Below are 22,212 nucleotides of genomic sequence, written 5' to 3' on the forward strand. Positions count from 1 at the left end.
TACATTAACTACTATACACTATAATAGATTGGGAGCTGAGTGCTGCAAAACCTCATCAAGTGAACGATAATTCAATTAAATCACTAATCCGTTGCTGGATTGTGCAACTATGGTGGTGGGGTATAACAAATGACTGGACTTCAGGAAGAGGCAAGTACCCTACTGAGGAATACATACATGGCAATGGACTCTAGGTAGAGAAAGTCTAAGATGAGAAGTCGATGTATAAGGTGTGACAAATTAATTTCAAAGGGCAGCTCTGTGTCACATTCTTGTGTCAACAGCAACACTCAACAATACTATACTATGCTAACTAGCAAAGAAAAGACAGATAATGATGATGACAAAGGAAAAACAGTCAAGCACGTTTATTTTAAGAGTAAACACCCATCTTTTGTACACACAACAGCCCACCCCCTCCCCAAGCCATAAAATGTCTGAAAAGGTTCAAAGTCCAGTGTCTACCCTTTCCTCAACATGTTGTCCTTCCCACCCTCTCCACCCTCAATATGCCCTCCCACCAAAATAAAAAAATCAATTAAAAAGGGCTTTGAGGGCATCGATTTCATAGGCCATTTAATTTGGAATTAGATGTAATGATTGACGATATAGCAGTCTTACAGCCTGGCCCAAGTTTTTCCCGCCCATGCATCACATCTCATAGCTACGTTATCAATCACAGCACTGAGTGAAAGGAATTATTCAGCCAGCCCAGAACACCAACATAATCATTTCAAACATAATTTTGGTTTAAAGTATTTTACAGTGAAACTGAACTTCATAGGTGTTATACATTGAATTACCTGTCATTTATGAGCAAGGCATATCCATAGAGATATGTATATCTCATTTGTTAGACAATTGATACTTGACTATGCAACATTAATGGAGCCATGCTGGTTGGTTATATACTAATAATTCCAATGGCCATGCTCTTCTTCTCTGACTCCCTGCCCCATTAGGTATAGGCTTATGCTGATAGCACCAGGCAGATGGGACACCCTTGGTGGAAAACAAATTTCCCATCCAGCATATTACAGTAGATAGGTGTAGGAAAGTGGAATATAATGTGATGTGACTGGGTGGTCTTACCTGGTAATATTATCACAAAACCCCAAAGATGTTCCTTGGATTCACACTAATAAATTGTTAGCTCAGTCCAGGTAGAATGGCAAAGAGCAGTAAGCCTTTACCAGAGAAACATGTTAAGCATTTCAGAGTACCCACATGGATGATAAGTAATTGACACTACTCAAGAAAAATTTGACACCAATTTATAACAATAGGGTGTATTTTTATCTTACTTTTGACATAAAAACAAACAGGATATCACGCATATAACCAGAGTTATAGATCTTTGAAGCAATATTTATTCACAGTGCAGTAAAATTCATAGACAAAATACCATTGAGGTAAATGGCAAAATACACTAGGGACAATCGGTCACTTGCAGGTCAAGTTACTTGGAACCCTTATAGGGGTAAGGTCATGCATGCCACCGGATCAGGTCACAACAGTCAGATCAATTTTACCTAGCTTGTGGAGTCTGGGTGCAGAGTTGTTCGGGCTGTCATTGGTGTTGAATAGGAGCCGCAGGTACTACTGGTTTTACCACTAACACAGTGCTGCAAGAAAGAAAATGCAAAAACACAACAGGTACACAGTTGCTGATATTGAATGATGGTTGCACGATGTTCTCAGTTGCTCTAGTGCTGAGTGTGGGGTGAGTTACCTGACTGGTGACCGACAAGCCTTAGCAGTGGTAAGCACATCAAAAAGCTTTGGGAACTTCAATGGGCCCGATAGAGTAACGTAACAGCCTGAGACTTTGGGGCAGGCAAGACTACAATTCCCTCGTTTGCTTTGTGTTGGTGGGCAAAGTTCTGTTGTTGTCAACACAGGCTTCATCTTGGTCCTTCCTTAAAGTGAGATGTTCAGATATGAGGTTCCGGTGTCAGGGGGTCCTTTAAATTGAAGTTTTAGGGTATTTAGGTGTGTGGGGGCTAGAAGCCAATGGGCAGCTAGTCCCTGCAGCAAAGTCTGCCCCTGAGGTGGCCATATCCCGTGGTGTAGGTCACCTTTTCTCCCCAGAACCCATAATATCTGCCCTCCAAAGATGGCAGAATTCAATTTTAGGTGTATAGACCAAGCTGCTCACCCTAGAAGTATGGCCGGCCTCCCTGGCGGTGTACATCTCCTGTATAGCTAATTTCACACCTTGCCTGGGTGCAAGCATGCCTGGGGAAAGGGCAGGGCTGTTTCCTTTTCAGCAGGACAGTTCAAATGCATATCAGAGGCAGTGTAGCCTTTGAAGCTCACCGCTCTGATGTGCAAATTCACTAGTCATCTGGGTAGGAAGGAGGTGGGGCCTCCTTTCAGCCCAGCTTTTGTCTCTGACCCCTGGGAGTGATCACACTGCCTGTCAGGAGGTAAGAATCTTGTCTTGGTGGCAGTAGGTGCGGGCTGATTTACCAGAACATTGTAAAGCTCGGGGCAACCAGGGCGTAACCTCTAATGTGCCCTCTGGGTTCATGCCACGTCACCCAGGGTATGAGAATAATGTCAGTGGTGAGAAGACACACTGTTTCATACCAAACATGACCTATTTTAGTGGCAACTTTACAGAGCTGCGAAGCTTGGGAGTACTTAGTTGTCAGCCCATGTTATCCCATGGTTCGAAAACACACATTGTGGTCTCCAAAGGGGAATGCCTCTATAGGAGTTTGAGCACTTTGCACTGCTCCTACCATCTGCAATGGCAGGCCTGCAGTCAGTAGGTCGAGTAGGTTGTGCACAATGGCACAACATTGTGCTGCAGACACGGGGACCCCTTTACCACCAATGCCCTGGGTACCCCTGGTATTATATAAAAAGAACTTATAAGGAGATAAAGCTTTTGCCAATTTGAAATTACCAAGTTGAACATAACAGTTTCAGGAGACAGCATGAGCACTGGGGTCTTGGCAGCAGACTCTAGTGCACTCATAGCCAAAACCATCCGCATTTGAGTCAGAAAGTGGAGTTGACAATACATAATGGGTCACTTTCCTACAACAGTGCATAGAAGGCCAAATCATGCTCAATGGAGACCTGAAGTTTTTCGAAAGCCTAAGGGGGGATTTTAATCTTCACCCATGGCAAGCCTGGCACTACTTACAGCTACAGCATTGCCTAAGACATCGCCTAGGTCCACGTCCTTGGTCCGTACAGTAACCATGGGCAATGAACTCCACTCTGCTAGCGGGAATTGCGGAGATTTGCTAACTATGCATTACATTGAAATCACGGGATTCATGCAAAAACTCTGACTCCGCCACATAGCGGAGTTAGCTGCTGTAGTGCACCTACAAGACTTTGATAAAACAACTTTACCTTTACATGCTAAAAAGCACATAACCAATTCACAAAAGCGAGCATTGAAAAATATCAGGCAGTGAGAGAGGTGATGATTTTGGGGTCCCCCCTAACCTAGGGGGAGGACCAAGCAGGTGCCTTGAACACAAAGAGCATATCATGCTGAACGATTGGTGGTCCCATCCTCCTTGGACCACCCCAAGCAACGGTATGGGCAAAAATACAGTGCCAACGAAAGGCCCAGCAAAGCATTATGGGGCAAGATTCTAGAGTACAGTGAATATTATAGTATTAGCTCTAGGCTGAGCTGGGAGAGCCCCTGCCGCTTTAGGAATGTTTTGATATTGGATACTATAATATTCACTGCACTCTAGAATCTCATCCCATAATGCTTTGCAGGGCCTTTGGTTGGAATTGTATTTTTTCCCACAACTGTGTTTGGGATGGTCCTTGGAGGATGGGACCACCACCGAATTGTTCAGCATGATGCACTCTTTGTGCTCAATGCATCTGCTTGGTTTTCTCCCTAGTTTAGGGAGGACCCCAAAATCATCACCTCTCTCACTGATTGCTATATTTTCATTTTCACTTTTGTGAGATGACTATGTGCATTTTAGCATGTAAAGATAGTTACTTGTTTTTTTTTACCAAAGGTATGTGAGGTTTCTGTTTTATTAATTGGGATAAAACGGAATGGAGTTAAGGAGAGGATTTTTTGTGGTACTCCGCCAACTTCGCCCACCCTTATCGTACAGTGCTCGTCAGTGTTGACCTAATTGACCGTGTGGCGCCGACGCAAAGGGGTAATGTCAAAACTCTACAGCACGCTCATGAGCCACCTCTTTTCCCAACCTCTTCTACACAACTTCCAAATGGCAGGTCTGCCTGCAGACAACCTTTGAGGAAGAGGACTGGACTGACATTTTAGAAACCCTAGACAGGGGCACCCGGGAAGCTCGCTTGAAGTTCTGCCACTTTAAGAAACTACATGATTGGCACTGGACACCGACAAAACTGAACAGGGCTGTTCTTTTTTCCCATGCGAATTGCTGGAGTTGCACTGAAGCCCGCTCTGAACTCCCTCATATTGTCTGCGAGTGCTCCTCCATCCAATCCTTCTGGTCCTATGTAGGGAACACCTTGGAGCATCCATGCCACTGCGAATCCCACTGGTATCCTCTTCCATGACACCTGGGACTCTCTCCCGTCCACAACGTTGATTCTTCACATGGCTCTGGCCATGGCTAAGATTTGTATAATTTGTCAGCGGAGGTCACCCGTACCACCATCCCAAGAGGATTGGACAGGAGCTATGATCCACAGGGCATTGCATGAAAGCGGGATATTTACAACTTGCAGGACCAGTTGGATGTGTTCACACAGACGTGGACCTCTTTCCTGAGAGATGATGCCTGATATAAGAGACATCATGCTCTCCTCTGCCTATTACACCCATCCCAGGCCCAAGATCGATACGTCCTTGGGAAGCATGGGTAACTTTTGACGTATCCCTGCAAGACCCTGTGTATTCCTACCCCAGCCTCACCAAAAGCATCTCTCCGACCTCTATCCCAATGCACCCCCTACCTTTTCTTCCTCCACAGCCCTACCCCACCGTTATCCCCTCCTCACCTTCCCCTTCCTTTCACTTGGTTATTTACTCCTCCCTTCTCTCCTGTCCCCACACTGTCCATCCCACCATGCTCCTCCTGCCCCCACTTATACCCCCTACCTGCCGCCCTTGCCCCTCCCTACCTCCCCACATTCATCACCTTTCTCCATCTGGACATGCAGCCATACAGACACCCCCCACCTGTCGAGATACCACTGCAATTCCCACCACCATAACCACCTCCCAGCGGGGACCTTTTTCTCCTCTTCTCTGCGTTTGGCTATGGAATTCGCTAGACCGACACTAAGGGACCCCCTTTTTTTGACCACGCGTGTTCCCCCCAACCCAGAAGATTTGGCTGCTCTCCCCATCTGGATCCATAAGACATGTCCTCTACCCTCTCCCCTTACCCTCAGTGACTGGTAGTCCAGTTCTCCTCCCCTACCCTTCTCATATGTGGATCCTTAGTCCAATGGCTCTTTAGTACTCATCGCATATGGAGATGTGCAGCACTGGGAAATTTGAATATGGTAATTTTGTATCTCAAGTGTTCTCTCCCTATCCCATTAACCCCATTTCATTGCATTGCATTGTATACTGTTTCCATACTTTGTCTTATACTGAGCATTCAATGTATGATTCTGTTTCAATAACAGTGCATAGAAGATGATGAACTGTAGTGCAGCGAGTGGGATATTTTATTTGTCACAGAGTATCCCATCGGCCAATTCAGAATCAGACCCTAAGCCCCACATTCCACCTAAGCATGAACTGAGATAGCAGAGTTCTGCTATGCGGAATTTCCGCGAAGTGCAAAAAACTCTGCTGCGCTACGCAGAGCTCCACAAGCAGTGGAGTTTCTTTAGATAAATGCCGTTCACGGTGATTTTCAGTGCCAGGTGCTTGTCTGCACTGTGCAATCATGGCGAACGGCACCATGCACAGTGCAAGAGGGCGCTACTTCCTTTCTGCCGCTCAAGAAGATTTTTTCTCGAGCTGCAGCTTTCTCAACTCGAACAGATGGTTTCTCAACAAGAGCGGTCGTGAGCATACACGTCCACTCTAAATAAGAAATCTGACTGCCCGTGATGATAAATCTCTCTGGGAGGTTGATTTTCCACGCTCGCGCTCTCCAACTTGACGTTGATGAACGCGTGCGTGGGAAATGTTTTTCGGAACTCCGCGATCTGCGTATAAGATGCATCCGAATGGAGTCAAACTAGACTGGCTGATGAGGGATGATGCCCCGAAACTGGTCCCAGGATGCTTGTTTCCGATCTAGGAAAGACTTGGCCTGGCAGTTCGGACTGGACTCTTCCCATGGAGAACAGGGTCAAGACTGATTTGCATATGGCTGGGTTTAAACTGGAATGGCATGGGGAGCAATAAAACTATGGATTTAAGCCCAGATCTCTGTACTGGGGTGAATGTTTGACATTGATCAGCATTCTGTCCATCAGTTGTTCCTTTTGCATGCTTCCTCATCGGGCAGCTCCTCATTGGGCCCGTGCTGCAATGCCCGACGGGTCCCTCGGGGAGGCTCTTTGCTGGAGGTCTTTTGAGCAAGACATGCCAATGTGTGGTGTAGGGTGGAGGTGCTCTAGGTATAGATTGGTGTTAAAAAAACTAATTGGCAGCTATGTTAGTTTCATGAAGGACCTGGGGCTGGAACCAAACTAAAAGAAAACTTTTATAATGATTTGTGGCCCCAAAAATGCAAATCCCGTTGTCTGAATGTAGAAGGCAAGAAGTTGGAGAGGGTTAATTCATTCCCGTATCTTGGCCTGGAATTTGAGGAAGATTGAACATGGCACACTTGCATAAAAAATAGAATAATATGATACACGCAAGCAGTTGGGAACACTTTCTCCCTTGCAATTTCCATAGTAGGCCTGGGAGGTAAATTCCATTCCGCTCGTGGAATTTGCGGAATTTAGGTAATTACGCGTTCCGCGGCTTCGTGGAATTTTTTGCTTGTACGCGCTTTCAAAATGCGTGTTTGCAAGATATTTCTCCCCGAGCATGCAAACAGCGTTCGCCAACAGGGAAAAAGCATTGCGTACAGGCAGAACAAGCAATTCCACGTGTTCAAGGAACATTTGCGTGCTCGCGGAGATTTTTTTACCATTTCGTGGAGCTTTGCATAGCGCGACTACGCAAATTCTGCCCACTCCTAGTCCATAGGTAAATAGCCCATCGCCCCAATTTCAGAGATTTATAATCGTAAATGTACACCGATTTTAACATATGGCATGGGTATTTTGGGATGCTGGAATGTACTTGCTCTGCAGACTGAGGAGAATAGATTTTGTTCTAGGAGTTTCCCCCTCATCGCTGCATTTTTCTCTCCCTCTGGAGCTAGGTCTTGTTTATGTCCAAGATACTATAAATGCAGCACCTTTACCCACCTGGTGTTCTATCTGGGCAAACGAAGAAGCTAAGATAAACCGGGCAATCATTAGAGACTGTTTAAGTTGTTCCCGAGGCCTTTCTATTCCTTGGCTCCAATACATTAAAACTTGCCTCCTGGAACTTGGTTGTGTCTCATTGTTTGAGCACCCAGAATCATTTGGCAGAGGGGACCAACAGAGGGTGTTGGATAGCTTCCGAAAGCACAAAGAATCCTCTAGGGAATTGTTTGAAGTGTCCAAACCTACTGTCAGAGATTATTGCCTTATTTAAGTACCTTCCTCTATCACCCCGTATCTTTTAGATGTAAATAATGTTCATGAAAGGAATTTACTGACCAGATTTAGGCTGGGGTCATTTCGCTGGTTGATATGCTTCCCTTCGGCCAGTATTCCCCTGAAACGTTTACCACTTGCCCTTGTGATGAACATTCGAGCCAAACTATTTTACATTTCTTTTTTTTGTTGTCAATTTTATCTTCCATAATATTACCACTTCTGCGCAGGTATTCATTTTCTAAGTGTAAAGCGGCTTTGCATTTTCTCAAGCAACTTAATGACTGTGACGTTTGCTTTGCTGTTGCGAGTTTCCTGAAGTGCTCCTTAGCAAAAAGGAGTATGTTGTTTTGATATCAATGCACTTAATCAGCTCCTGTATTTATTGTATTTGTATTGCTGCTAAAACGCTTATTGTTGCTGCTAACTCTTTTACAAGACTGATTTTAATATTTAATGTTATTGTATTGTACCTGCTGCTATTCACCTCATCGGCACTGCCACTTTAGCTACGATCAAACCATTGTCTTTGCCTGCGGTCTTTTGTATTTTACATTGAAATTGTGATTGTCATTTTCTTAAATGTGTTTGATTTTAATGTTGTTTGTTATTATGTGTACCTTTTATGACCTGTCTTCAGAAGGTCGAACAAAGAAACAATTGAATTGAATTGATTGGTGTAATGTGAATTTGTGGTTTTAAAAATAGGAGATACCCAACTGAATGTCATTGGTGGTTTCTCTTGTTATGATTAATAAGCAATGGGTGGCTGAATGTGGAAGTAATGGTCTCAAAAGCTCATTAAATAGTTTGTGTGCAGGTCAGCATGCTTCTTGCCTCAAGTATAGCAATACATCTGAGCAATTCTTTTGGGCGGGGCAGCGAACTCCGCTCTGCCTGTGGAGTTTGTGGAGTTTGCCAACTCTGCGCTCCGCTTGGAACGCAGAAGTTAACAAAAACTCTGCAACACCAGTGTGCTCTGCTCACCCCTGTGCTACAGTTCCAGTTGCTTCTTAGACCTGTGCTGTGTTTACTTCAGAGGACGGAACTGGAAGCTAATGAATGGATTGCCAAATACACCTTCTGGTCAGCAGGTCACGTGAAGACCCAGGGAGCTGATAACATGCTCCGAAACAGACATCGGTGATTAACTGAGCTTCGTCTTTGGGTTACTGTGTCCATCCAGCGTCCGCACTTTTCCCCATGCCTGTCTGCATAGCATGTGAGCCCACATTTTTGATAAGCCCTCTTAAACCCTCCTGTTGCTCTGTACTCCCAAATGCTCTGTTGCAAATGCAGCCCTACCACGCTAGCAATAGGCTGCATGGTACCCTCAGCGCAACCTTGTGGCCCCCTGCGGTTTGTGAGACCAGTGGAGTGCCCAAAAGAAGGAAGCAGTGAACACAAGGAAACTCGGATGCGACTGTGATTGAGGGAGGCAGGAGAATGAACCCTGTTTGTTGATGAACTGTCATGTCTGAAGAGGGGACGGGGCTAGAGTGTGCCTGAAAAACTGCTCAGTAACCTGTAACACTTCTAACTGCGGTGACGCAGCAGAGCTCCGCTGACCTAGGGAAGGTGGCTTTGCTGTGATAATAATTAATTCAATGTTTTGCCATAGTGGATTGCTCCACGCCACTGGGTCTCTCCATTGTAGTTTATGTACCACTGTTTTTATCAGATTGATGTTCTCCTATTTCTCATTGTCCTTTTACATTTTTCACTCACTTTCTCATTTAACACAAGGTACCCCATCCCTAAAAACCGCTACTCAGAAACAGCTCGTACAGTGTATCTGCACTGTCAGTGATTCTGTCATTCAATTCAAAGTTGCAATATTGCAATCTCAGATCTCTCGATATGTAACTTATGTTTCCAGCAATTCACAGTTCCTTTTGGTTTCGTTGGTCCCCAAGGCCGTCAAGATGACGTGCAGAAGGGCTTCTATGCTTCTTACCTGACAGCCAGGTGGCCTCTCCAATGTGCAATTATTGTGACTCACTGTCCACATCCCACATTAGACAACTACTGGCAGCACCCCAATCTGTTTGCCTTGGCCCCCAGCTCCTCAGCTCTTTGGATCCCGGGCTTTAGATCTGTAGTAGTCTCTCCATCCCAACAGCACTTTCTGTGTCCATGTTCGTCTCCCCACCCAGACTCGAGCCCAGAGAAGTGTGAAGCATCGGTCTCCGCCCCACTTCACTTCTAAGTTCTGAACTGCATGATCAGCCCGTAAGTACCTCCGGTAAATACCTCTAGCCAGAGCTGTTTCCTTTTCACTGATGACACCTGAACAGAGAGAGCAGGCAGTGTGTATAGTGCTATCAGGTAGCCATCATCATGATGGGGATGGCACACGCAGTCATTCAGGCCTACTCTACCCACATGCAGAACTCTGTGGATTCACGCAGAGGTTTTAGGTAACTCTGCAAAATTCCACAGAGTCAAACTCTGCAAGCTCCACCCATGCCTACAATTCTTCAGGACTGAAAAATTAAACCTAATCTACTTGTGGCTGGGGAAAATATATGAAGCATTAGCAAAAGATACCCCAATTATACAACCAAATCCTCACAGTAAAGTATACCTGGGGATATCTAAGTTCCGTAATCTATTGACCCCTTAGGGAACAAAAGGTTTGCAGATTGTTGATTCAGTAGGGCAGGGTGGCAGAGAAGGTGTACTTCACTGCTGAATCAACACACTGGAAACGTATACAACCTGCATGCTGGACCTTTAAGCCCTCCAAGTCCCCATCTATGTTTACATTTGGTGCCTGGTGCCTGTCTCTGGGTCACATGACTGGGTGTGGGTGACAGATGGGCTTTGTGTATTCCTCCTAGACAGTCACACACAATGGGGAGCTTAGGCGTGACTGGATGGGCCATCACTGGCAGGATGGGAGGGAGAAGCTGGGCGAAGCCCCAATTATACTTGAATAGGCTGTGCCCTGTCTTCACACAAAGGGCTGCATACCCCATGTAGTTAGTCTGGAGTCAGGACCAGAAAGTCAGGGTACCTTTGCACTTCAGAGGCAAGGCTTTAGAAGCTTCTTCCCTTTTCAAGGGCACAACTGTGTATCAATACTGGACCTCATACACCAACCCTTCAGTACACTTCTGGACCTTTGGTATTTTGCCAGGAAGAAGAACAGCTGCGCTGCTGAAAGGATTGCCTGCTGCCCTCTTGCCTGGGTAAGAAGGAATGGACCTGCATCTCTTGAACCCAGAACCCAGAGTGACTCCAAGGGCTAGTTGACTGGCCTCCTCATCTGAAGCCTCAAGGCCTCCAACAACCTTGCATCTGCAACTGGACTGGGCCATCTGTGAGTCTACACTGCCAAGTGGTGCCACCCCAGTCCTGGACCCTTGGAAGTTGGCCTAAAAGTGCTTACCATCCTATGTGGTTCTTTTGGAACTGACTCATCTCCTCTGCTGGATGGCGCAAACCCAAGCAGAACCAATGTATCACCTCTGCTGTGTGGATTGGACCCATCGCAAAGACCCACATTGCAGCTCATCAGAACGGCTGCATCCCTCGTCAGCGTTAGCCTCAACAACAGTGGTCTTGCATCACACAATTGCATCTCTTCGGAACTGACACATCACCTAGACTGTGTGACTTTGTTCTGGTCTGGTGCAGCCAGATATCCACAGTTGGTGCTTTGTGGCACTATTTTTACTAAAATCTTTAAAGCTGAATATTCCTAGCTCTACTGATTAGATGTATGTTGTTTTGGTCTTGTTTTTATTCATCAAAGAAAGTTCTATTTTTGCAACCTGGTGTGGGATCCTTTTTGTTTTGTGTGTTCACTATATGGCTGTTTCAAGAGTTGCAGAATTACTTTACTCATTGTCTCTAAGTTAAGCCTTACTGCTCTGTGCCAAGCATTTAAAGGGTTGAGCACAGGTTAATTTAGCGTTGACTTGTGCCTTACTTTGACAAGGATTGTGGTTGCTCCGTGACCAGGGCCCACACCCCAGTCAATAAATAACCACATGTCTCACAATATTTAATTAGCTGATTTTTAATGAGTGACTAACAAAGTTTTAGGCGTCATGCATGATTACCATTAACTATAAGTGCTGACCAGGAATCTGAGGAGGCCAAAACAGGGGCACCTGCATTAACGATTCTTCACAAGGAGGTGTCTAGATCAGAGAAAATAATGCCAGCCTTTTGCATGCCTCCCACATGTACAGTGTAGGGGCAAGAAACACTTACAGCAAAACACTTGGTCCCAGGCAACCTTCAGACTATTCACAAACAGGTTTAGGATGGACATGGGGTAAGGATTCTTGGTTTAAAGCAATACTGCATCATTCAGCAGCAGGCTCGGTAAACAACATGACCAGAACCATAAGAAAGGTAAATAATTTTAGCAGACAGAAGTGTCTCTTTCTCTTGTTTGTCAGGAGGGAGGAGACTTTTAAGCCTGCGAAAACAGGGGCAAAGGCGTGTGAAAAGGAGTATCTGAGAATACAGTGGCACAAGCCCAGAACAAGGGCAGTGCTGATACTCTGGGAAGTCTGTTCCCTGTAAGTGTGACCTGCCTGTAAAAACAGCTATGGGAGACTAGGTATTCGCCCCACCCCCCACTTATCTGACAAAGCTGCAGGCTCAAAACACCACTGGGTCGAGGGCTGTTGTTGGGCTCCCTCCCATCTCTTGACCCCGGTGCATTGCACCAGTTTCACCACTGACTGTATCTTGTGAAAGAAACCATCTCATCGAGAATCACAACCAGATTTTCAAAGGCTGACTTAGCAGCTGTGTATGTGCACATCGTCTCAAGAGGTCATACCTATGTGCCTGCCAAGACATCCTTATTAGCCAAGGTTTAGGCCCCACTCCTCACACAAGTAATATGGCTGAAAAATGTGATCTGTCTCATTAGTCCTGGCCCCTTGATATACCCTTGATTTGTGTTTTTGTATCATGAGAGAAGTAACTTATCTTGGGTAGACACTGCTAATCCAGGACAAATTTTTCTGGACAACATTTTGAAAAATGGCGTTTGTGTTGCAGTGATAATGTAATATATCAGGAACCATGAGACCTATAAACTTCTTTTTGGTGTCAAAATATAGGGTTTGGGGGTCAAGTAGTATTATAGAGACAGAAAATCACTCCTCAGAGAAACCCTTCTGCTATTTTCCAAAATGGCAGCTATATAATGATGTGTTTTAGCCACGTTTTAGCCATCATGTTGGTAATTTATTTTCATATTGTTTTTTTAAGGTTTTCTGTTGATTCAAATTCTTTATTATGATCAAATAAGGTGGTAGCAGAGGATTTTTACCTCCTGACAGAGAGATGCTAGCTACTAAATCTGAATACTCCTTCAACAAAGAAAAATGTGTTGTATGCCAAGCTAATTTGAAAGAAAAGCCAGCATCAACTGAGGCTGGACAGAAGAGAGTCTGAGATGCTGCAAAAATATGGCAAGATCAAGTTCACAATAGATTGAAACTGTGGGTGAAGAGGATCAAATATTTTATCATTGTAACAACAAGTGTTACAAGTCATATACAATGGAAAACAGCCTGGAATTAAAATTGTAAACAAATAGCAGAAACTAGTGAATCATAACAAGAATCTGAGTCTTCTGAGAAAGCGAAAATGACAAAACCCAAAGCCCATACACTTAGAAGATCTATGGCTATTCCTCGTCCACCTCCAACAACTGATGAGAAAGCAGAGGATCTTCAATGTGTTATCTGTGTAGTAGCCGGAACAAGGGCCAAAGAGACTGACAAAAAAACAAAGTACAGAGTAAGAGTCTCAAAGGGCAAACATGTTTTTATCTGCAGCTAGTTTCTTCTAAGATGAAGTTTTCAGTCGAGTAGCTGATCTAAACAGCGAAGTGAATATATCTGCAGCGGATTTGAATGTCCACCTGAACTGCATGCGTGCATACATTCGAAACTATGAATGTACAATGAGCTCCCAGCAGCAACGTACCGCCAGCCTCAGTTAAGATTACACTGCAAATGAAGTTATAAAGCCACTTTTGAGTGCTGACTAGGGGTTCACATTAGGCCTGGGCAAAATTTCCGTTCCGTTCGCGGAATTTGCGATAATTTGGCATTTCCGCGTTCCGCGGAGAGCGCAGAAATGTCAAAATTTCCGCATTCCGCAGCTTTGCGATAATTTGGTTCTTGCTCGCGCTGTAAAATAATACATTCTCGCGCGCGATCGCCTTACCTGAATCCCCGCGTTCGCCGACAAGTTTTCCCGATCCGGTCGCGTTCTCCATGAGATGTTGTATTGTTTTAGCCATTTGCGCTGTCTCGCGACAGTTCGCGTCCGCAGTGACGTCATGCGTCGCGCGATCACGTCTTTTTTCTCGCGATCATGCACCGCGAGACAACTGAAAACAAGATGGCCGCGCCCGCAAGCAACCACATGGGTAAGTTGGTGACCCGCAACCATGCAGAAAATCTCGCGAACATGCCGGAAAAAAACTTCCGCATCTTCGCGATATTTCCGCCTGTTTGCGGAGATTTTTAACATTTTCGCGATAATTTGAGAAAGTCGCTTTCGCAAATTCCGCCCACCCCTAGTTCACATTCAGTGAGATCAGAGAAATGATAGTCAACATTGATGAAACTGTATTGATACAAAATAAGGAAATTAAGATTTGTTTGATGAGAATGTGCAATAACAGAATTAATTTGTGTCTGTCTAACAAAAAGAATAAGCCGTTTATGACTTTTTCAGCTGATGTGACTTGGAAGTTGTTGATGCCAAAATAAGATCACAGGATGCAGTCAAATCAGCAGGGACCATTTTAAGAAATGTCCTGAAAGATTTAGATTTTGGACTTCCTGACACATTTTGTGATGCCCTAGAGCTCCTCAAATCATGGGAATCAACAAGAATGCCTGATATTGTCTTAGCATTTTTTACATCATTGTTTAATATCAGCAAAGCAAAACTGTTACAAACTAAAGTTTGTGAATTCTGAACAGAAGCCAACAACATTGATGATGACTATGAAGATATAAGCGAAAAATTGGAAGACAATCCCATGAGCCAACATGCTTAGGCTGTACAAATGTACTGTCTTTTCCAAATCATGTTTTATGAATTACATGACGGCAAAAAGAAAACTCCTCTACACTTGATGACTGCCTAGTCAATCCTAGGCAAGTACAAAAGTATAAGATCTAATCACTTCAATAAATAGGATTGGCATATCAACAAGTTATAGTGACATAGTACAGAGCTGAAACTTGTTAGCAGTTCATGCTGTAGTAAAATCCGGTGAATCCGACAGCACACCACTTCCAAGTCACTTTACCAGGAAAAGATTTACAATTGCTGTTAGTCTTGATTTTGAAGACAGCTCTTCTTTGTCTGGAACATCCAGCACACATGATACTGCCATGGTGCTTTTTCAAGACTGTACCAATGAAGTAGCTGCTGGAAAATAAGCTGTGCCAGTAGAGGCATTAACAAACAAAGCTGCACTCTTATAACCAAACTTTCTTGACAATGTGTTCAAAATCACTACAAACCATGAACACATCCCAGTCTACCAGAAAGTTTCAAAGTGGCTGAGGACATGGATCTTCCTCCCTGATGCTGCTGTCCACAAAGCTGATATAACTGAATTTATCATTTTGATTATTTGTTGTGAACTGAAGGATGAAGAAATGCCAGTTCCTCCCTGGGCTGGAATTCATGCTCTGACCCACTAAAGAAGATTGAATTTTTATCAGTAATTATATATTCTTTCACAAGCACAGCAACAGTATACACAGCCCTATAACGTTTCCAAAATGTACTTGCTCAACTTGAAGACCAGCTTATCCTGCCAATTTTCTGTGATGAAGGTGTTTTCCATATTGTAGCTGACATTTTAATGAGCAATCCACTTGAATTTAATGATCCAACAAACTCATTATTTGATGGAGATGCTGCAACCAAACCAGCAAAACGCAAACTTGTACAAGTGCTTTAAAAAACCTTTCACCTAAAGAATTTCAATTAAAAAAGGAGTCCTTATTGAAAACTGCTGTTGTGTGGACTATAGGCTCCGTGTATGACCCTTTCATTGAGCGCCTCACAATTTGCGACTCATTGCGAGACGCAAATTGCGAGGCGCTAAATGAAATTTACAACCGTGTTATTAACCACTGTTTTGCGATTCCCAATGGGGTCGCAAATTGTGAGGCTCATTAATATTAATAAGCCTCTTGCAATTTGCGAGCCCATTGGGAATGCCAGCCCTCCCAGGGATGGGTGTCTGCTGGGCTCGGCAGACCACCTTGTCTGGGACTGCTTTTTAATAAAGCATCTTTTTTTTTTTAAATGAAATGTTTTAGTTTCATTGGGACCACTGCCTGTCCTTAAAAAAAAAATCAGATACAGTCGCAAAGTGGAAGGGGTCCCCTGGGGACCCCTTCCAAATTGCGATGGCATTACCACCCTGTTGAAGAGGGTGGTAGTTTGCGAGTGTTTTGCGACAGCAAGTGCGATCACAAAACATTCACACATAGCATTGCGGACGCAATTAGGAAGAACGACCCTTCTTAATTGCGACTCGCAATTCCTAAATAGTGAGTCACAATTTAGGAAATGTACATGGCCAACAGTGATTTTGCATGCGCAAACGGGTTCGCCAACATGTTTGCGCATGCAAAATCACATCGTACATCTGCCCCAGAATGTCTCCATTGTGAATGGTCAAGATTACATCCATGCAAAACTTCAGAGCAGTCATTCAGACTGTTCTACAGATAGCAAAGTCAGTGTGCACCTCGCAAGAACTTAACGTTGTCTTTGACAGTAATCTTGAACTATTAGCAAACACTATGAGAGAATCAGATGAATGTCTACAAATGGAACAATTGACCTTGCCTGCAAAACAATTCGACACCTATACATGTGCAACTTGATGTATTTGGGTCAACAAAAATTGAACAAGATGAACTTGGAGATGTTAAATCACCAAAACATTGCTGATGATTCAGTGAACACTGAATTTCCATTATTGCAAGTGGAATGATTGTTAATGAGGATTTGGTGCCTGCAGAGATATATTCAAAAGGTACTGGCCATACTCTTCATGAACTTAACAGCAAATTAGATGTAGCTGACCTTCGTATTGTGCCACATGTTGAGAGGGCTGTTCAAAATGTTTCCAATCAAGTCATTGTACTGTCAAATGACACAGATGTTATTATTGTGCTACTTAGATTTGTTGCAATGTTCATAAGTCAAGGATTGTCAGAGCTAATGATAAATTATTGAACAGGAGAGAAAATACACTTAATACCTCTTCATATTCTGTACAATAAACTTGACCCAGAGATACAGAGTGTTCTTATCAAGGCACATATTCTTACGAGTGATGACACTATGAGCAAAATTGGCACAAAGCTTGGCACTTTAACTGCTGAACCTGTGAAGTTTCTAAAAGGATTTGCTGCGACAGAAGAAGAATGTGACTTTAAAGATGTAAAAAGACCTTGTGACTGCGTGGAACATGAATCTCACTGTCCTACATTTGATGATCGTTGGTACAGTGAGTTCAAGAGATCAGGCCTGCTAAGTGACCGTCCACATTAAAAGAGCGTTCTACTTGATCAGACAATGTGTAAATGGTTTGGATCATGCATATGTAGAAAAAGATAGGTGTGAGTTTGGTTGGGAAGATATTGATGGGTTGATAAAACCTACAAAATTTCTAAAGCCTCTGCCCACAGAGCTTACAAGTACATGTACTTGCAAAACCTGTGCTACAAAAAGATGTTCAACATTCTGAAAATGTACCACGAGTGATTGCCGAGACAAATAAATAAAGTGAACTATGAAAATGAGTCTAAAACAGGAGTGAGAAACAATATTTTATTTTCATATTCAGATCATAAACATTGTTTGATGCATACATATTAGGATCTAAAACCATTAATATTTGTTTCATTTCTCATCTTCCTCTATTTGCTCTGAGGAGGTATTTTCTGTCTCTTTAAGACTACAATGCCCCCAAAACCTATGTTTTGAAACCAAAATGAAGTTTATAGGTCTCATGGTTCCTGAACTGCAACACATCTGCCATTTTTTAAAATGTCGTCCAGAACAATTTGGCCTGGATCAGCAAGGTAAATTACTTCTCTACTGATCCACAGACAGAAATCAAGAATGAAAAAATCTCTGGACAACAATTTTTTATGGCAGTATATCAGGGGGCCGGGATTACATGTCTAATGATCATCTGGGCCTGTTGTAAGGTACGATCTGTGAATAACATGTTACAGGCCCTGGAATGCCAGCCACATTATGTGGAGTCCACTGGAAAATAGTTGGACCTATCGCTGCTCATTTTCAGCGTATATGGGTACATGTCCCTTGGAAGAGATCCGAAGTTTTGGCCCTTAAGCAGACTCTACCAGATCCTCGTAAGAACCCTGCAGGTTATTATAAAGAATTAACGCAGACAGTTGACGCCTGCATCATGAACCTAGCAGATATTGACATGCTAATGGGTAATGTAGTCCCACAGACAATATGGGCTAAAATTCGTAGAGAGGATCATGCGCAGGAACTAGGTGCTACTTGGAATGTTATAACTGATACAGATAGAGACCAAGTGGGGGGCGCAACGCCTGACGCTCTGATTTCGGAACTCCCTGGTAGGATCATTACGTTAATGAAAACTATGATGCCTGCACTGAGAGTTAACTGGGATAAACTAGCAGCATGCAAACAAAAGAAAGATGAAAGTGTTTCTGATTTCTTTACTCGTTTCGAAGAGACCTTTATCGACCACAGTGGTCAAGACATGGCTACAGAGGGTGGACAGCGATTATTTGTGTACAAATTCGTATTCAATTTGCTTCCCGAGCAGTCACACAAATTAAAAGATTCAGAAAGTTCATGTGCTGTTTCTTCTTCGGCCCAGATATTGGCTACTGCGCAATATTATGAGAATAGAGATAAGGAAGAAAAAAAAAGCAAGAGAAAAAGACGAAAGAATTAAAAATGAAGGTTCTCTTGCAACAAGTCTATCCGCCATGTTATGCTCAGCCTCAAATTCAGCAGCCCCCACAGTTTCAGAGGTTGTATCAAAAACCTGAGCCATACATTCCGCGACCTTTGTTAGGTCCTAATCAATGTGCCTACTGTAGAGAGAAAGGTAATTTTAAGAATAGTTGTCCGGTTTTATTGCAGCGCAATGGAGTGTTATCTGCCCCACGAGGCAGTGCTGGACTCCAGTCAGCAAACAGAGGTAGAGGTCGAGGTGTGTTGACTCAAGAACAGCGTGCCCTTCCTTCCCCCAATTCTGTGAACCTTTTTGATCAGCAAAGTGTTAGGTCTACGTAATATTATAATGAAGATTATTATGTTGAAAATGGAAATGAGAGTCTTCATGCTAACTAGGTCAGCCATGGACAAAGTAAGGGAGTTGTGCCAATCCCAGTAGATAAAAAGGGACCTTATGTTAACGTCACTACGATGGGTGTTTCAGAGCCATTTCTCTTAGATACTGGGGCGATGAGAAGTTCTATCATTCATTCTAAACTCCATGGGGCACCTTTGTCTGGCTTAACGAATGTTTCCGTAGGATTTTCTGGCGCCCCTGTTCGCAATCCAGTTTCTTGCCCTTTGCCCATTTCAGTTGGTCCCTATGATTTGGAAGCTCCACTTCTGTTAACGAATGGTTGCGGTGAAAATCTGTTGGGTCTAGACCTATTGAAAAGAATGCATGCTACGATATATTGTTCTCCTTCTGGTGTACATCTTACTTTGGGACAGAAATTGGTCTCCCCAATGTATTTGTCCAAAGATCAGTTTCCACCTGAATTACTTTCTCTTCCAACAGCACTTTGGGCCATGGGTCCGAATGATGTGGGTTGTCTTGAGATTCCGCCTTATGTTGTCACTCTCAAGCCTAATGTTGAATTACCGCGCATCCCACAATATAGAATTTCTGCTGAAGGTAAGAAAGCGCTTTTGGAAATCATTCATGACTTGATTCGGAAGGGTGTGGTTGAAGAAACAAGAGGTAATACATGCAATAGTCCTATTCTTCCTGTTCTCAAACGCACCGATCCTTCTCAACCACCTGTATATCGTTTTGTAATTGATCTACGGGAGGTAAACAAAATTGTTGTCCCACAATTTCCTGTTGTTCCAGATATCACTGCTTTGTTGACAATGATACCTTCCACAGCAACCTGGTTCTCTGTTATTGATCTGAAGAATGCCTTCTTTAGCATTCCCATTGCAGAAGAGAGTAGGGATATTTTTGGCTTCTCTCTTGGAGGCCGAAGCTTCCGGTTTAAGCGCGCACCCCAAGGCTATTGTGAAAGTCCCTCTATTTACAGCCAAGCTCTAAATTGTCATCTTGATACTTTTCATTTGCCGTCTGGTGCTGCTCTCATCCAGTATATGGATGACTTGTTGGTAGCCGCTGATTCAGAAGAGATTTGTAAAAATGTCACTGTTGCATTGTTACACCACTTGTTCAAACTGAATCACAAGGTTTCACCTTCCAAACTACAACATGTCTGTCGAGAGGTTACCTATTTGGGTCATCTCCTATCAAAGGAGGGACGACGATTGACACCAGAACGAATTCAGGCGATTATGTGAATGTCTGTACCAGCCACACAGAGGGAAGTACATGCCTTTCTGGGTATCACTTCTTATTGTAGACAGTGGATCCCTAACTTCTCTCTAATTGCCAAACCTTTGTTGGCACTCACTTTAAAAGATACGCCTCAGCCCCTTCCATGGACTGATGAGTGCCAAAAGAGTTTCACTGACTTGCTTACCGCTCTATGTTCTGCTCCTGTACTAGGCACCCCAGATTACACTAAGCCTTTTTCGCTCTATGTTCATGAGAGAGAAGGGTGTGCATTGTCAGTTTTAACACAGCAATTTGGAGACAAACAGCGGCCATGTGCCTATTTTACAGCTACGTTAGATCCTGTAGCTAAAGCATTGCCCAATTGTCTCAAAGCGACAGCAGCAGTAGCAATTTCTATCTGACAGTCTGCTGGAGTAGTGTTGGATAACACTCTTATTGTCATGGTGCCACATGCAGTGGATACCTTACTAAACAGAACGAAAACACAGCATCTTACGAGTGCACGTTTAACTGGATAAGAGCTGACGCTGTTGGCAAGTCACATACACATCAAACGATGTAATACCCTAAATCCAGCTACTTTGTTGCCCCTTCCAAATGAGGGAAGTGCTAAGGACCAGCATGATTGTTTCTTCCGTACTGAGGAAGAGACAAAAGGAAGAATTGACCTGAGAGACACACCGCTAGAGAATCCGGATGGAACTCTATGGGTTGTTTTAAAATGCCTAATGGAGATACAGTTTCAGCCTATGCTGTGACTACTTTACACACAATTGTGGAAACTGCACGTATTAGACATAATTCAGCACAAGCAGCAGAATTGATAGCTTTAACAAGAGCCTGTGTATTGTCAAAAGGGAAGAGAGTGAACTTGTACACTGACAGCCAATATGCCTTCGGTGTAGCGTACAACTTTGGGCACCTATGGAAGGAAAGGGGTTTCCTCACCTCACATGGCACCAAAATACAACATGGCCAATTAGTGACTGATCTCCTCGAATCACTTGCCTTACCCACCCAAATAGCGATCGTGAAGTGTAGTGCACACAAAAAGATTACGGATGATGTTGGTCGAGGAAATGCGTTTGCAGACGAAATAGCAAAGAAAACAGCGAGAGATTCAACAAGTCTAATGTATGTGGCAGGTCCTGCGAATTTGGTTAGAGAAAGAGGAATGTGTGAGAATACAGTGGAAAGTGTAAAAGAGATTCAGAAAGAGGCTTCAGAGAGGGAGATGAGCAAGTGGAAAGAAAGTACGGGAATGTTAGATGAGATGGGTTGTTGGGTGGAACTATCTGAACATCAACGTTGGCTGCTACCAGATGCCTATGTTCTCCCAGTGGTTACTATGGCACATGGTCCAGCCCACTTAAGTGCAAAAAGCATTTGTAAACTTCTGGCTCCAGTATGGCAGAATGAGAGTATCCCAAAATGTGCAGATAATGTAGTGAAGCACTGTATTGTTTGTTTAATGTACAACCCGGGAAAGGGAACCCCAACTCCGGCAGGTCACTTTGCTCCTCCGACATATCCATTTGAGGTGTTGCAAATCGATTACATTCATATGGAGCGATGCAACAACCTCAAATATGTTCTGGTGGTAGTATGCGCCTTTTCAAGATGGATAGAAGCATACCCTCTAAAGGATAATACAGCCCTATCCACAGCTAAAATCCTTCTGAAAGAATTCTTCCCTAGGTTTGGTTTGCCGCGCATTGTCTGGAGTGACAATGGGAGCGAATTTGTTGGCCAAGTTATGCAGAAAGTTTGTGCAGGTCTTGGTATCAAGCAAAAGTTCCATGCGGCAAATCATCCACAGTCAGCGGGTTTAGTAGAATGTTACAATGGAACCTTGAAGTTGAAGTTAGCAAAGGTTCAAGCAAGTACAGGACTCAATTGGCCCGATGCTTTGCCGTTAGCTCTGCTATCCACCAGAACTGCAGTACACTCTCGTTTGG

Source organism: Triturus cristatus, chromosome 10 (genome assembly GCF_964204655.1).
Source record: "Triturus cristatus chromosome 10, aTriCri1.1, whole genome shotgun sequence".
Taxonomy (NCBI): domain Eukaryota; kingdom Metazoa; phylum Chordata; class Amphibia; order Caudata; family Salamandridae; genus Triturus; species Triturus cristatus.